Raw genomic sequence first — 14,067 nt, 5'->3', positions numbered from 1 at the left:
AGGTACATCTAAAGGTTGTCCAAACCTGTGCCTGAAGCAATGTTAGCTTCACATTTAGATCAGGTTGCTCAGGGCCTTGTCTCATGAAATTTGGAATATCTCCAAGGATAGACTCTCTGGGCAACCTCTTCCCGTGCTTAACCACTCTAACTGTGAAACATAATCTAGTAATATCCAGCCTGAACCTCCCTTGCTGCAACCTGTGATTGTGGTCTCTTGACCTGCAGTGTGTCTGTCTCTGTGAAGAATCTGACTTCACCTTCTCTATAGCCCCATTCAGGTAGCGGAAGATAGCAGTTAGATCCCCTGTTTGCAGCCTTTTCTCCAGGCTAAACAAACTCAGTTCCCTCAGCATCACCTCACACATCATGTATCCCAGATGGTGTCTCTGATTTTTCAACCTCTTTCTTCTACTGGATAGAAACTACCCCAAGCTGGACAGAGGATCCCACACCACTGAACAGGGGAAAAGCAATCACTTTCTCGACCTGCTGTCCACCCTCTTGTGAATGCAGCATAGTGTGTGATTAGCCCTCATTGCACTCCTGACTCTGGTTCAGCTTGTTGCCCACCAGGACTCTCAGAGCCCTCTCACTAAGTGCAAAAAAGAATGGTTCATATATGCAAAGGCAAGAATTTATTGTTGATCTTATAAGCAAAGTCTTAACACCAAACAATTATTAGTTGTACAGTTACGATGACACTAACAGTTTAAATAATACACAGTTAAAATGATAAATGCACAAATTGTCTACTATCTACCCCTTTCCCTGATGTCATGTTCATTGGACCATATGAACCTTGAGGTCACTTCCAACCTTCTATGTTTCTATAATATTTCCTCTGCCCTTCTGATACTTGAAGGTGGGGTGTGGAGGTGGTGCCTTCAGTCCATGAGCATGGAGAGGTATTCAGGGGAGTCATCAGCATCACAAATCTTCTGCTGGAGGTATGATGCTGATGGTTTCATTCTCTTCCCTTTGGGTCTACTTTACTATGTTTATTGATGTGTTTCAAGCCTTACCCTTTCTTCACTGCTGTGCATCTAAACTTACTATGGTGTGTTTCACATATGTTGGATACTGGTTCTTCGTTCTCTGTGTTCCCCTCTTCAAACTGGTTTTACCCAGCTCCCAAGCGTTTACTCTCTTGATGGCCAAAAACTGACCAGTAAACGATGACTTCTTTGCAGGCGTCCTCTATATTAACGAGTGCCAGTGTTTCCAAGGCCTTTGAGATCATTCTATGCTTTTAAACCTCTATGCTACATTTTATTACAGGGTCACACGCAGTTCATTCTACACAGAATGAATAGACGCATATACATGTCTATCTGTACATACATACATATACATACATATGTATGCATGCCTAAATAAAAATAGCACTAGCAAGTAGTTTTTTGGTGTAGAATGAACTTCCTGTGGCCCTAGATAAATAAATACACATATATATATATGTATGTATGTATGCATATCCCAATATTATATCAGTTATACCAAGGCAAGCAAAAATTAAAATAAAGTAAGCAATAGTCACTTGGCCATTCAATGACTGATAATACAAGCTACAAAAATCTCCAAGCAACACACATCTTATTTCCTGGAGCTACAAAGGCACAAAAACCTGCCTGTAATCTCTACTCTTTTCATAAAGAAAAAATTGAGGGTTTTTTGCAATTTCTGGACATCTAAAAATTCTTAACTTCTCTTAATCTAATATGATATCAAGGACCCTGGTTGGAACATGCCCAGTTTCATAATCACAGGCATTTAGGCCATATCTTTGGTAGGCTGTCTTCTCTGTGACACATGAGGAGTCACCGGGGAGATATCTGGCTGGGTTCCCAATGCCCTTTTTTTCTAAAGAAAAAAAAAGTTGTCTACATATTTTTTTTCCAAAATCTGATTTTTGCTGTCTTATTGTCAAATATAACTGATGGTGCACCATAAAGGCATATAGAAGTTTGTTTAGAAAGCTGAACTTCAACAGGTAAGCACTATCACCAGCTCTGTTGGACAGTCTATCTACAGAGTTTCTCATAATATCTGATAAATTAAAAATGTGGTATAAAGCTTTAAAATTCACAAATCAGGTGGACTTCAGTTACAAAGCTAGAAATTTATGCTACTGAAATGCCTCTTAAACCTTGCTGAACTACTAAAGCACAACAAGTTTCAGCCTATGGTAGCGTGCTGCTTGTCGCCGTTTAAGGCTGGGCGGGCGGTTAAGCGGACGGCAGATGCTCTCTGTTAACCTTCTCCTTCCCCAGAGGGAAAAAGGAAAAGAGAAAAGGGAGCGAGACTTCCGGGTTGAAAAGTTAAAACAGTTTTAATAAACAGTAAAAACGAAAAGAAAGAGTATAATAAATAATGCACTAAATATAAAACCACTACTGATCTCCCCCTGATGACGACCATGTCATCGCTGACGCTTCAGGGCAGGCGCTGGGCAGCCCCGGGTCACACGTGGCAGCAGGCGGGAACCGGGTTCAGGATCAATGGCAGGAGCACGGGCAGAGTCCTCCCTGGATGTTGGCCATAGGGGAAGAGAGCACGACCTTTGTGGTCCCTCAGCTTCATACTGAGGATGATGTGGGTGGGATGGAATACCCCATTGGTCAGTTCGGATCACCTGTCCTGTCCACCCCTCCCCACAGGTGCAGCCCTCTACAGCCCCTTCCTCTGTGGGACACAGAGACCCAACAGGGACCCTAGTTCCTGGGGCAACAGGCTGTGTAGTCCACATCAGGAAGTAAAGTCACTTAAAGGAAACTTAACTGAAAAGTCAGTCCTAGTCCAAACCAGGACACTTGCTGCTGTTACTTTGTTCACTTTTATGGTTAGAGGACATCAAAGCTATAATTGAGAAAACACCTCATCCTCATTTTAATGGGGAAGTCATCAGACTGGATGAACTGACTGTGGATATCAGATGCGCACACACACACAGAGACTAGAAAATTATTTTGGTTAATTTACTGTTTACATATCTTTAATTAAAATGCTATCTTTGCAAGACAAATGTTGAACATAATCCTGGGATTATGTGCTACTGATTCTTAGACTTGTTTCTTAATCCATTTCCTTTATGTATTAAAGAGAAATGTTGATCTATTACTTTGTGACCTAGTAGTCATTTGTTTCAGTAAGAAGTTTTTGCTTCTCTTGAATCATAAAAAATAAAAAAACCCCTTCTTTTGTGTCTGAAAGAAGGATAAAGGGTGGATGTAATATATTTTGCCAGATAATAAGCCTTATGACACTTTCTTATTTGATGTTTCCGTGCACAAATAACTAAAATACAATCTAGATGATACAGTAGAAGGAGACATGCAATTAACTGAGAAACCTCTACTCAAAATGTAAGCAGTAGTTACAGGATATGTCAGATGGATTTCTACAGGGGTCAGTTTTGGGCCAGGTAAACTCAATATTTAAATCAGTAACGTGGAAGAAAGGGTAATACTAAATACAGAAAGGTTAGAAGAACTTCAGAAGACATGACTGGAGATTGTCATCATACTGAAAATTAAGAAATGTCTGAAATAAATAGGGTACAAATTAATAATTTGTACTGCAAAATATCCAGAAGACAAGAATCTAGGTTAAAAAAAAAAAATCTTATCAACATAAAAGTCCCAACTTGGCCATTTTTCTCGACCACTTTACATTGAAAAAATATTTTGAAATTGGGCAGTTAAAGTCCAAAATAAATGAAATAATAACAATTTACAAGTCTAAAACACATGATGCATGAGAAAGAATGAAGGACCTAAATTAGTTTGGTCCAAAGGAGACTACAGGAATATGCAACAGCAGTCTTTGTGTATGTAAAAAGGGAAAAAAAAAAACCCAAACAGAACAATTTGCTAGGCCTACTGGGAATAAAATAAGAAATAAAGTGCCTTTGTCCAGTAAAATGGTTCTATTATACTAACATTTTTTTAAAGAATTTTGTCTATGAAGGTTTAATGGTTTGAAGGAATGTTATTTATAAATGTAACAGGTGGAAACATTTTCCTCTTATTCTACTTTTTATCAGAAAGATTTGCTTGACCAATATATTAGTATTTCATTTTCCATAACTATTGGATATCTTCCAGCTATTACCTCCTAACAAGCGGCGACTACATTCCACATAAAAAAAGAAATACAAATTTTAAAGATTTCTAGGCATAGATTACAGGACTTTTCTTTTCTGCCTTTAAAAATAGAGACATCTAGAGATTCTTTTCAATAAAATGTTATACATTGTTGTTTTTTTCTTTTTTTTTTTTTTTTAAATAATACTACATCTTAGATTACATAGTTTTCATGACCTGATGATTTTCTATAACAATGAAAATTTTCAAATAAAATGTGGAAATCCCAGGGCATGTCTTGACTAATATATTGACTGTGTATTCATTCCTTTCACAGAATGATCAGTTGCATACAACAAAAAAGAATTGTGGACCTACATTTCTATTTGTATGTATAATACAGTTTGTATGTATAATGCATTTGCCAGAGTATGAAAGCAGATATTGTACACGGTTAGGAAAATTTAGCTTGTAATGGCAATTGTAGCTGCATCTGGGCTAGCTTAATGCAAGATTAAAGTTTAAATCTGTCCAATAAATTTCACACTCTGTGTTAAAGGTGAAAATTACTTGAATTCCTACCAACTTCTAAAGTTACATCAAAGAAGTCAGTAAGGAGGTATTTTCTCAAATATAAACACTAAATAAGAAGGTGCAAAAAGGTATTGACCCTTGAGTTTTTTGAAATCTCCAGATATAATACAGTCTTGACTGAATTATGGTTTTATAGCAAAGGACTGAGCTTTTCTATAAAAATTGTAGTTAGAATACATATTAGTAAAAACAGTATCTCTGTTCAAGTTAAGAAGTAATTATTTTGATTTCAGTAAACTTAACAGTTACATACTAAATATTTCAAAAGAAAAAGTTTAATTTTAATACTTTTAAAGATTCATATATAAATATTTTTTGAATGCAATGGCATCAGTTTTTTTGTTACTGCAACTAATACTTACGTAGCCAAAATCTTTTATTTTCCATCTTTAAAAACAAACCTTAACTCATTAAAATGTCACTTCCTACTGAATTAACACAGTACTTTTTTATTTATTTACATTAAATTAAACAGATGTTACTGAGTTGATTACATTTTTTATATAAGATGATGACAATACAATTAGGATTTTTTTCAAAACTGTAATTGTAAAATTGACCTTATTAAAATTCTACTTCCTCCATAATTAAAAAAACCCTAATTACTTGTAGTAATTGGACCAGAAATGACATTTTCAGTTCATTAATATTCAAGAAATTGTTTTTGAAGATGTTCTTGCATGGTTAGTAGTCAGTCTTCAGCATTTCTGTTCATTTCTTATTTAAAAGTCATCTGGAATAATAGTTTGCATTTTAATAAGACAAGTCTTTATGAATTGAATTTATTTATAAGGTTTTTAATTGCTAATTAATGTGTGAAAATATCTGTCTCCTGTAATATTTGTAACACATGAAGTGAAAGGTGAATGTAGTAGAACAACAATTCACACATGCTGCATCACTCTAAATAAGAATGAAAGATACAATATTTCCTATCCGTGAACTTTCATTATTCTTTCTAGAAATGTCAAAACTAGGTTTAATACATCATGGTACTGTGCACTTGAATAAAGAAGTCAATTTATCTAACATCACAAGGTAGAGGCAAATCAAAATAATGATGTATGAATGGTTTTATTAACCAGCAAAATACAACTGAGATAATTTCAAGGTGTATACTGGTTTTATTATTTGATGTAATCACATTTGAATTAATATCTTATATGCACTCTAATTCTCTTTATAGATCTTGGAATATATGTGTCTATATTTATAACCTTGAAATGTAATTCCTCTGATGTCCCTGGAACAGTCAGAGCTCAGATGAGCTCAGTCAGAGCTATGAAGATATTTCCCTTCTGATAAGACTGAACCATGATCTGGAGTGATCACTTTTAAAAGTAGGTGTCAAATCGCCAATAAAAATTGTCAGATGGTGTCAAACGTGAAGTCATTTTGAGTGACGTCTGCATCAGAAGTTGAACTGAAATGATTGCACACTTTCCTATTGTCAGGCAAAGAATCTTCGTGTGATTTCAGCATTTCTATTTCCACAAGTAGATATAAATTTTGGATACCTCTGCTTCTGTTTCTTACACCTGAATATCTTGAGGTATTTAACCTGCATGTATCAGCAGTGGAAATTCAGCTGCCTGGGAAACTGTAGCTCTTTCAGGAATTTTGGGAGCTTCCAAAGTTAAGTTGCATCTGAGAGAGAATTTTGAGGATGACAATATTGCACTGAAGGCCATTTTCTTAATGTATCCTTCAGAATCACCTCCAAACTTTTTGTTTCCATGTCCTTGTTTTTCCCAGGGAGTCTTTACTCTTAGAATGTTTCTGTCAGGCCTTTTCAATTCCCTTTAATGCTTTTCCAGACAAAAAGTAGATGAACTGAGTAGAAAAACAAAAATTTGTTTTTGATCTGGAGGAATCAATGTTGTATAGAACCTACTACTTCAATTAAAACATCACCAACAGCTAGCTGAATTTCTTAAATAGTAATTTCTAGTTTAGCCTGCAGTCTCATACAAGCAGAAGCAGGGAGAGCTGACAGCATCAGTTCTAGCAGGTTACTCCATCTGCTAGTTTATAGCCAGTTGAAAAGCATCATTTTTTTTTTTTAAATTTCAATACCAAATCAATCTTTTTCAGGAATGTGCTATTTCACTGCAAGTTTCTGACAAAAGGGCTGCTAGAGATTCCCGGCTGCAAATCAAGTCCAGTAGCTTCCAGTAGAATATCAGAGAATGAGATGTAAACATCACCCTTCTGCCTTTGAGATGAATGTACTGTGAAACACAGAAGTCTCTGTTCATGCAGCCAGCGTCCTCTCATTCAAGCAGGAATTCATATTCAGCTACTAAAATTGAAGTTCTCAGAAATGTCAGTACATGACCTGCACTGATTTGAATGAGAATGAAACACCTAGATAGTGACTAGACACCCACATTTTGAAAATCTGAACATGATTTGTTTCCTTATTGCATAGAATGTACTGACTGTATCTATTTAACATTCATGGTAGTTAAAAAACCTCTTAGGTAAACAGATGTCATGACTATCTTTTCAAGGGCTTCTTTTGTTTCCAAAAAGCTGAAAATTCCTTGTTTTTCAAACTTCTAGTGTATTCACATGTCTCCCTTCTTTACAAGCACATTAGTATAGTCAGTTCATTCTCTGCTTTTGTGAGTGAAATATCCTGAGGATATTTATTAGACTATTCAAACTGATTTGTGCACACGTATAGTAACTCCAGGGGGAAAAATAAAAAAAAGAAAAAAGAGATAATTTCCCTAGCTCTATAGTCACATAATAGGTCTAAGATGCTAATCCTGGCATGCAACAAAAGAATTACTTCTATCAGAGTTTTAAAATAATGATGTTTTTACTCACACAGTTAATTTCCACAGCAATCAATTAAATTAATCATGCTGCCGTTTATGTATATGGTATACACTTAAAATATGTAACTGTATGCTAATTGAATAACATGCAGAAGTAGCCTCTATATATTGTATGCACCACTTCTGTTGGCAAGAAAAAAAAAGCTTAATGTACTGTGGCCTTCATACTGTATCAGGAAAAAGTGGGTAGATTTCATAGTCTTCTTACTCTAATATTTGCATGACATTTAGAACAACATTTACAACAGGAACATATTCTGGCATTTTGGAAAAGAAGTCTTACGATAATAATATAAAATCTTCGGGAAACAAAACAATTAGACACTGTCCTAGGAGCATTATTCTGTGGAATGAATATGAAAAATTGTGAATTCTGAAAATTATTATTTCCTCTCTTAACCCAATGAGATAAGAGTGGTGAACTAAATCTTTGAAGGTTTTGAAGGCATATTAGGAAGCCATAAGTCATCCCCTTATATTTTTATGAAATACTCTGCTATTTTCAATGATTTTATTGAAATCAGATGTTGCTGATTTTTCTGCTGGTTTTAAAATATGTAAACGTAATATGTCTTACCCAAAAGGCTAAGGCTTGCAAGGTTTCTAATGCCTGTGACTTTAAAGTGCCTTAGGAACGGCTTATTTACTATGTTTACAAAGGTTTAAAATAAAATAATAATAATACTACCAGTAAAGGTAATGATATTTGTGAAGATGCCTGACATTCTATTAAGGAACTGGAATGAAAGTTACCCTGTGCAAACCATGTGCCAAAGAAGAATCCAATTGCCCTTTACAACTAAAGATGTGCTGCTCATTGTAGCAGACCTAAGAATGGTGTTGCATTGCCTTTTGTCACTGTCCTCATTGATGTTTCTTTTTGTGCCACATCATTCTTTGAATCCCTTCCAAAGAACTTGTAAGTGGGTCTAGTCCGTTAGCTCAGATTTACACCCACTTCTCTTTCTTAACTCATTTTTTCATGTGTCAAATGCAGTCACAGATTTTATTCTGGTCAGTCTAGTGTGACTCCTTTTAAAATTCTGCACTGTTACAGAGTAGTTGCAGCTCTACGTTCTTACCCATTTCTACTTTGTCATGAGTTATTTACTCTTTCCTCATAACATTTCCATTCTGCAACCCCTGGCCCCAGTACCATCTAGACACTTTCAGTAATGCCAGATAATCCCTTTGCTTCTTGTGGATGTTTCCATTAACCAACAGATGGCTGACTGGAACATTATACCTGCCAATACCACACTAACTTGTATGGTGGTGGTCTACTCTCCACACAGCTTTATATACAGAGCATGCGACCCTATGTGCTTATATCTACTGCTCTGCCAATGTCAGTGTATGTTTTATGAATCTGTCCTTTTCTGTTGACAGCTGATCTTCAGACTCAGCAGGAGGTCCTGCAAGATTGTCTGAAATAAAACCTGAACTCACCCTAGCAAATGTTTTCCATTACTTATAGGAAACTGACCTGCTTCTCAAAGTCAGGGAAGTTAAGGACAGCATACAACCGATTTAAGCAATTACAGCATATATAGTGTTTTTCTTCACTACAATAGAATTACAATTTACAATATTAGTTTATCTTGTTCGCGTTTTGAATTATCAAAATTATTTGCCCATTTCTGTTACATTTTCCCACAAACTTCACTCTAACTGCCCATGGTACAGTACTATGAACTGCACAGACATACCTACTTCAATAGCTCTCTCCAATAAGGAAGGAGGTCAATAGAAATAGCACATACTGACCCATAATTGAATGCAAGAGATTTGCTGAAACTGATTAAGATTTCAGAGTCACGCACAGGCAGCTGTGCTCATACATCTCAACCATGCTGTGTGTGCACATCTTCCCTAATACTGACTTGCAGATTTAGCAGTCATGTCCTAGGTCAAAGAATATACTCATGGTAGAGCAATCTGAAAGTGCCTGGCTGCATAATAATAAATACAATTAATAAAATCCTTTGCACAAGGGATGGCTGATGGCATTGCCAATCTTTCAAAATATGTTGTGGTTGATAACGATTGCTTAGCTCTGCAAATCTTCTCTTCTTCATCATTTAAATTAGTACTTTAACTTAATTTAAAATGCAGTGTCAAACTCAAAGCATGGGACCAGATCCCAGGCTGTTGCAAACTATTATAGATTGATTTACTTTACCACTTAATAGGAAGCCCAATTACTACAGTAGATTTTCAGCTTTCATATAAACACACAAATGAACAAGAAAACAAACTTTAAGTTTCTTTTTTGGGGTGGGTGTCATTTTTTGGTGTGGGGAAAGCAAAAAATATAGACTTTAAATAACTGTAAATCAGACAACATTTAAAATGTTTCAGTTTTCACTGGGAAAAAAAAAATCTATGCTGTTTTCTACCTTGAAGAGTCACATTTGCAATGATCAGAAACCATGACTACCTTTATCCTGATTCAGGTACACTGTGAACAATAGTTACCTTTTAACACCATTTAGGCAGTTAGAGTAGAATGGGATTTGTATATACCATGGCAACTTGTAATGGCCAAAGTGTTTCAGATACCAAGGTCCTATTTTTGTCCACAATTACAATTTGTAATTTCTGTTCTTTTTTTTTTTTTTATGGATTTGTGATACTTAGCTTTAGATATCTAAAATTCTGATGTCTACATAGGAAATAATTGTTTTGTAGTTCCTTTGGAAGAAATGGGCATTATTCATCACACTATTTATCTGACCTTTTTTTAATGTGTAGTTCAGTGTAAGATGAGTCATTCCTGAAACTTTATTGACTGAATCTTCACTGACTGTAGAGGGACTCTGAGGCAAGAAGCTTAGATGCAGATATCCAAATTTAAGTGAACATAATCCACCCATAATAATCTCCCACGGTTTGTCAGGTCATCAATATACTCCTTTCTTTCCATATATGTGTAGGAGGGTGAACTCAGAAAGAAGTTGCACTCTAAGTCTCCTACTCTCTCTTTCTGTCCATACACTAAAGCTTTTCTTTAGTCCATTCTTTACCTTTATTTCTCCTCTGTAGCATCCAATGAGGAAGACTTGAAGATATAGACAACTTTATGCTACGCTTCCATTAGACTATGTCTTAAATAATAGAAGGCCAAAGGCTTATACATAATCTAAATCCAAACCTTTTTGCATTCATACAATATACTATAAATGTTCTGTTAGTGTATTAAGAATAATTCTATCTCTACACTCAAACAAACATTCTAGAGGAGTAAGCCACCTTTCTTCAAGAGACTTAATTGTGTCTTACTTCACAACAGCTAATAAGAAAGCAATTATGCTAAGAGGATACATGGTATTCAGAGCCATTTTTATAAGCATTTATATAAAAGTTTTCTATGCTTTGGGATTTTCTATAGCCTTGCAGTTTATCTTTGAATTTATGTCTGACCAAATGGGTACAGTAAATGATGTTCTTCTAAAAATACATGAATCAGAATAATTTGCTTTGTTGACAGCATAAAGAAAATTGCCTCCAGGTCTGAATGATTTGATAAATTAATAGTTTATTAAGTATTCTTTATTTCTAATCCATAAAACTAAATTTCTGAGTTGTGGTGCATCTTCTGATTTCATACATATGCTATCACAAAGAGAAAGCTTTCATAGATAAGCAGGTATTAATGTTACTGAAATGAGACTAAGTATCAGAAGAGAGAGAAACTAATAGATCTACAGGTTGTTTTTAAATTGGCTTTTGCCCCTGCTAGGAAAAATATTAACAATAAATGAAACTGCATCAAAAAGGGCTACCTGAAGTCTCTTTGTACATATGGGCATACGCTTAGATCTAAATATATTTGTGGGTATGGTAAGTGTGTGTGTGTATATGTATGTATATATATATGCTATGTTGTATAGCATAGCATAACACATATATTTTATTACATTAATTTAGTCAAATGTACATTATCTTGACATTTATATTTAGTAGTTAAGTATGTTTGCCTTCTCCATGTTGAGAACTCATTATACTTTCACAGAACTTTATGGTGAAACTCCTGTCAGCACTGTATTGTGCATGTAATATGAGAGATTATTTCATTTATAAACTTACAAATGCCAAGTGCCTGCTTGTTGCTTAACTTATTACTGAGAGAACCAGTAATACCTCTTTTCTTACATTAGAAAAGAGAATTATGAAACCTTCCAACCCTTCTTTCATTGAGATCTTAATGTAACAACACGTTTTATTGAGTTGCTCACACTCTACCCTAATACAGTTATTCAGCTTGTGCCCTAGCTGTGCAGTGGCAAAAGAAGGTTTTGTTACCAAGCTCTGCTTTACTGAACGTGTCAGAATGAGTTGTCAGTCACTGCAGATGTTCTGAGATCTCCCAGCATCTTCATGCTTAGTGTCACAATCAATGAACTGTCGAAGTTAACGTATAAATTGTCATTGCTGGGTTCCAAATTAACAGACATGTATGGCATTTCACATTGCTTAGGGTATTAGTTACAGATTTAGGAACATTCAAATACCAGTAGCAGCATTATTACTGGTTACTTATAGATTCAGAACTTTTGTTTCAAACAATATCTACACGAGGCTCTTTTTTTTTAAAAAAAAACAAACAAACAAACAAAAAAAAAAAACAAAAAAAGGAAATGTAAGATTATGAAGCTCTGGTCTCAGCTTCAAAGAGGTTCTGTTTTGTATCAGTTGTGACAGAACCCTGAATAAAAGTGCCATTATTATTATCCAGAATAACACCATCCACAGATTTTTTTCTAGTAAGTAGCATATGACCCTTTTGGTGACAGCTTATTTTTTATTCTGACCTGTACTTTTTACATTTTCACTCTTCTGATTCTCTCCCCCATCCCAAACAAGGGGGAGTGAGCGAGCAGCTGTGTGGTGCTTAGTTGCTGGCTAGTGTTAAACCACAACAGTCTAACAACCCTTTCAGTGATAGCTTATTTTTCATTCTGACCTGTTGTCAATGTTTAAAGCTGGGCTGTCTATTTGTCGCAGGTGAGAGAGGAAGGTTTTAGGTCACTTAAAGAATAACCACCAAAGATACTAGCAAAAGTGATTTTAATGAGGATTTGTAAAAAGGTGCAACTTAACAGAGTTCGAATGACAAAGTTCATTCTATTACTTACTATAAAGGAGCAATTGGGGTACAACTGGGTTAGAAGGGTTTATACAGAGATCGGGAGTGTGCAGGGGTAGAGGGAAAAGGGAAACAAATAAGGAAGACCCTCCCATTGAGTCACGAGGTTCAGAAAGGACCCCCTTGCTTTCTAAACTCCTTCTCAGAGAGGAGTCTAGGTGCAGCTGTATCCAATCCTAGTCCCAGACTTGGTCAATGGTTTATGTCTAAAGGAGCTGGATACAGGGATTTCAGTGGTATTGATATGATATACTGTTAAGTACTTTGTGCAACTTTGGAATAGCAGCAATTTAAGGTCTAACGTTATTATGGTATATCATAGGATTATATTATATGATTTTCTAACAATACTTAATCTATAATCAACAAACTATTATAATTGATACAGTGATTCAGTTAAAGATATTTATAAAAAATTACTTAAATCAAATTTTATATGTATACACACACACACAGACATATGGTATCAAATGCAGACAGAAGTAGATAGAGATATAGAGGTAGATATAGGTACAAAGGTTAACCTATACTTAAGATATTTCCTTTTCTGCAGATCATAAATTTGGAATCCAATAGTCTTTACAAGTCTTGCAAAATTGAAATATAGTGAATTACTCACTATATTTAAAAACTTAATGATAGTGAATTACTCACTCTTTCCCTTCGTCGGCATCTATTGATGGACAGTCTAAATTATCTCATGAGTCAAACCTGGACGTCATGGAAATGGCCTTGAGAGGCATCCCAACTCAAGGGGTGATGCAGGGTCACAGTCTTCTGCGATCCCAGAGAGCTCAAAGGGCGGCACTTAGGATCAGTATTTATAAGGTTGCAAGATAATTGACTTTCGTCAGTACTTTTTTTCTGAGATGGCCATAATTCTTGTCAGGCAGTCTTGTCACTGTTCAGAGTGGGTAACGGTCCAGTGCAGGAGGAGTTTCAGGTGTGTTTCCCAGGTAGCAGGGGTTAGGTATAGTTGGGGAGCACCCAATCATTCCAACTCATTGTTCTTGTCCATTTCCTAGGCAGGAGGATTTGCAGGTGCGGTTAGGGGATGCCTGATTGTACTAACTCACTGTACTTGTGCCTGTGGGGTGGTTCCAGGTAGTCTCGACTCACTGCACTGGCAGACAGGATAAGAGAGTGCCTAATTGTTTCAAACCACTCACAGCACCCACAGGCAGGACCAGAGAGCGCCCAATTGTCTCAGACCATTCACTGTTCCTAACTAACAATGGTCGTTCCTGACATTAAAATGTGGCCTGGTGGGGGGCGGGTCTGCACCACCACACTGTTAAATGGATGGCAGATGCTCTCTGTTAACACTTTCCTTCTCCCAAAAGGGGGAAGGAAAAGAGAAAAGGGAGAGAGACTTACAGGTTGGAAAGTTAAAA

The sequence above is a fragment of the Nyctibius grandis genome, chromosome 5 (genome assembly GCF_013368605.1).
Source record: "Nyctibius grandis isolate bNycGra1 chromosome 5, bNycGra1.pri, whole genome shotgun sequence".
In the NCBI taxonomy this organism is placed as follows: Eukaryota; Metazoa; Chordata; class Aves; order Nyctibiiformes; family Nyctibiidae; genus Nyctibius; species Nyctibius grandis.
Note: the sequence above shows the minus strand (reverse complement) of the source record.